At 47.1% G+C, this 3940-nt stretch overlaps 1 long non-coding RNA gene across 1 annotated transcript; it reads left to right on the top strand.

Annotated features, from left to right (window-relative positions):
• The first annotated feature begins 341 nt into the window (after positions 1-341).
• LOC308434066 lies at positions 342-2246 on the top strand. The gene is made up of 4 exons (XR_013975461.1): positions 342-710; positions 888-1013; positions 1164-1274; positions 1675-2246. It is a non-coding gene; the product is annotated as an uncharacterized lncRNA (long non-coding RNA).
• The last annotated feature ends 1694 nt before the right edge of the window (positions 2247-3940 follow it).

Here is a 3940-nt window from a genome sequence, read left to right as displayed (position 1 = left end):
GGCCACAGAAGCCACCTACCCAGGCCTTACCTCACAGAGGGTTTGGCAGCTGATTAGAGACCCAGAGCCAACATAGGCCAGGCCCCTAGGCAAAGGAGAAAATGGCCAAACCAAACAACACCAGACTCTGGTGAGCTTCCTCTTGGCTGTCCTTGGGTGCCCAGCTTTCATATCCCACTGCAGAGAAACCAGACAAGGAGCCCCGGGTGTGGGGGAGGAGGCAAGTTGTTGGTACTGAAACAAGACTCCTGTAACTCTGGATGTGAGGTGGGGCTGGAAGACATCATGCTCCACTAGTTCTTGACTGGCAGGTGAGTTAAGGAGGTAAATCGCCATCTCACTGTGAGGAGGAAGCATGTCAGGTCCCCAGGCCTGGAAGGTTCTAGGAGGAGGCACTGGATGGTTGTACCTAAAACCCCCTTTGAAGGCAATTTCTTTTTCTTTTCTGTTCTTTTCTTTCTTTCTTTCTTTCTTTTTTAAGACAGAGTCTCACTATGTAGCCCCGGCTGGCCTGGAACTTGCCATGTAGACCAGACTGGCTTCAAATTCAGCAAAGATCCACCTGCCTCTGATTCCTGTTTGCTGAGACTAAAGGTGTGCACCACTACGCCTGGTGAAGCTCTCCTTCCTTCCACACCAGCCCCTTACAGCTCAGAAGCTTGTTCTTTCAAACCGAGTTTCCCATGGCGTTACATACCTATCTCTAAAAGGTAAAAGCAGCATTTTAATACCATAGTGTTTAAAAGTTGGAATTTTTTCTTTGCATAAAATCTAGTAAAAAAAAAAAAAAAAACACCAGTGTGTGCACAGGGCCTGGCATGGGGGTGGCTTTATTTTTATTTCATATGTACAAGTGTCTCACCTGTATGTGTGTCTGTGTGCCACAGGTATGCAGGACTGTGGAGCCCAGCAGGGAGGCTTCAGATTCCCCGGAAGTGGAGTTACAGGCAGCTGGATATGGGTACCACAGTTCAAGCTCCAGGTCTCTGCAAGAAGTGGAGTCAGACTGTGAGGTGGGTGCGGGAACCAAACCTAAGTCATCTGGAAGAGCAGAAATGCTCTCAACTGCTGAGCCTTCTTGCTATCTCTCCAGCCCCAGAGATGAGAATCTTACACTGACCTAAGCTTCCATGTTCTTTCAATGTTTGCTTTTCATAACACAGGACCAAGGGACTGAGCTCACACATCAGTGGTTGGGAGCTGTGGCAGTGCCTCTGTAGCCCACGTGACAATCTCTGGCTGTGGTGCAAGGAGGAGGCTCACCTCAAGCTCAGGTCATGGGGAGGGCTCTGATCTGTTATAAAGCCGGGCTATACTTGTTTGAGTCTGTGGTGTTTAGATACCATTATTATTGGTTATTTGTGTGGGGGCAAGGGTGGGGTCTACATGCTACAGTAGACATGTAGAGGTCAGAGCACAGTTTTGTGGAGCCCATTCTCTCCTTCCACATTCACATGGGTTCTAGGAATTGAACCCAGGTCATTAGGCTGGCATAACAAGTGCCTTATGCATTAAGTGATATCACTGGTTCTAAAACCATTTATTTATTTATTTATTTATTTATTTATTTATTTAATTATTTCAGTTAGCATACAAAGTAATGAGTTTTCTTGTTAGATTTCCTTATTTGCATGTGTATATACATTGTATCTTTTTTTTTTTTTTTTTTTTCAGGAACAGGATTTCTCTGTGTATCCTTGGCTATTCTGTAACTCATTCTGTAGACCAGGCTGGGTTCAAACTCAGAGATCTGTCTGCTTCTGCCTCCTGAGGGCTGGGACAGCACACCTGGCTACATTGTTTTTACCCACACCCCTCTGCTCTCCCACCCCTCCCCTCTCTTGTTTGTTCTTCCCAAATGGGCCCCTTCTGCTTTCTTGTCATATTCAAATGAGTATGTGGGCCCGGACTCCCCAGACTCCGAATATGAGAAAAAATACTTGCCCTCATTACCCCTCCCTCCCCTTACATAGTCCCTCTTCTGTTTACTTCTGTGCCCTATGCATGTCTGAACATGTATTCTGCTTACAGAGAAGAAACATGGGATATTCAATTTTCTGAGCCTGGCTTGTTTCACTTAGAATGGTGACCCCCATTCTGTCCATTTCCCTACAATGTTTATTTTTCAAAATGATTATTTTTTATTATTTTTATGTGAATTAGTGTTTTGCCTGCATGTCTGTGTGAAGGTGTCAAATCCCCCAGAACTGGAGTTACAGACAGTTGTGAACTGTCATGTGGGTGCTGGGAATTGAACTCAGGAACAACAGCTAGTGCTTTTAATCACCGAGCCAACTCTCCAGCCCCTATAATGTTCATTTTTAAATAGGAAAAAAAGAAAGGGGGAGGTGAGGGCGGGGGGGGGGGAGAGAGAAGGGAGGAGAGAGAAAGGAAGAGAAAAAGAGAAAGGAAAGAAGAGTCAGCAAGATGAGGGTAAAGGTGCTTGCTGCCAAGCCTGATGGTCTGTGCTACCCATGGAAAGAGAAAAATGCAAATTGTCTTGTGACCTTCACACGCACACCATGGCATTCACATGGCACGCACGCGCACACACACACACATGTAAATGTTAAAGTTTTTACCTTAGAAGGGAGGGAGAGAGGGAGTAGGATGGAACAGGGCATTTTCTGTGTTGGCTGTTCTGCTCCTGAAACCTCCAGCCTCCCCAACTCTTCTGTCCTGGGGGCACCTCCACCCAGCCTCTGTCACAGCAACTGAATCTGGGCCACCTATTTCTGAAAAGCCCCAGGAGTCCTCATCCCAGACCTGACTTCACAATGCATGTGCCAGGTGATGATCCTTGGTTTGAGGCAGTAAAAAGAAGGTCCAAGTGGTAGGTGTGGCCTAGGGGCTTCCCCAGGCTTTATGGTGCCTTTAAGGTGGACAGACTGGGGAACCCAGGGCCCCACAAAGCCTCAAGTCTCTCTGGTTCTCAGTACCTTCATTTCTGGGAACTGACTGTGCTTTGGAAAGAGAGAAATGAGAAGCAAAACCCTTTTGGGCCCCAGCATTACCCCCGCCCCCTTCTGTCTTCTTCCGCTGAGTCACAGTTAAGAGCCAGGCACCTCAGCCTGCCTAGCCACCCGGGTGGGGCAGAATTCAGGGTTAGGTGAGGACACAGCATCTGAGATAAGTTCTCTTCTCTGCCAGCATCCTCTGGGGCATCTAAGGGCTGAAGCTTAGATGATGCTTTATGTCCTGTCTCTCCCATTTCCTTCTCACTTTGTTTATCCCACAGCTTTTATTAAGTGCCAGCTGCATACTGAAGCTAGAAAAGTAGGATGGTCCTGGTGGTCGTTAGGTTTCATGTCTTTAGGGGACTCATGGATATAGTAGATAACAAGGACTCCTCCTAATTGGCCCCCAGTGAGGAACTCGGGGTCTTCAGGATTTTCTTGTCAGCAGCGGGGATATCCATACAGGTTTGTTCTCCAGAGAGAGCCAGCCATATTATACATAGCTATACAGAGAACTATACACATGCCTCTTTACAGGAATGCACATGTACATGCATATGCATGGGTGCGGAACTTGAACACTGGCTGGTGTTTATGATCATAGATATCTATACAGAACCTCCCTTGGGTGGAGGAGTTCTAGGCCCTGGAAACTGGGTCAGGGCTCTCTGTGTGAATGTGTGAATGTGTGTGTGTGTTCCTTTATTATGTGTGTGTGTGTGTAAATGAGTATGTGTGTGAGTGTATATGCATGTGTGTTCATATGCGTGTGTGTGGGTGTATGTGAGTATGTGTGTGTTATTATCCTGTCTCAGAGGCCCAACCACTACTTCTGACTCATGGCCGCCTGTGGAAACTCCAGCACATCATCCCCGTTTCATAGGAAAAAGGGCTGAAACTCTGAGGATCTCCCTGACTTGGCTTGCTTAGTGTCACCCAATGTTTTGGGGATAGGTCTGGGAGGGGGATTACCTAGGTCCCTG

Source organism: Micromys minutus, assembly GCF_963924665.1.
Source record: "Micromys minutus genome assembly, chromosome: 21".
In the NCBI taxonomy this organism is placed as follows: domain Eukaryota; kingdom Metazoa; phylum Chordata; class Mammalia; order Rodentia; family Muridae; genus Micromys; species Micromys minutus.
This window is presented reverse-complemented; position numbering and strand designations above follow the sequence as displayed.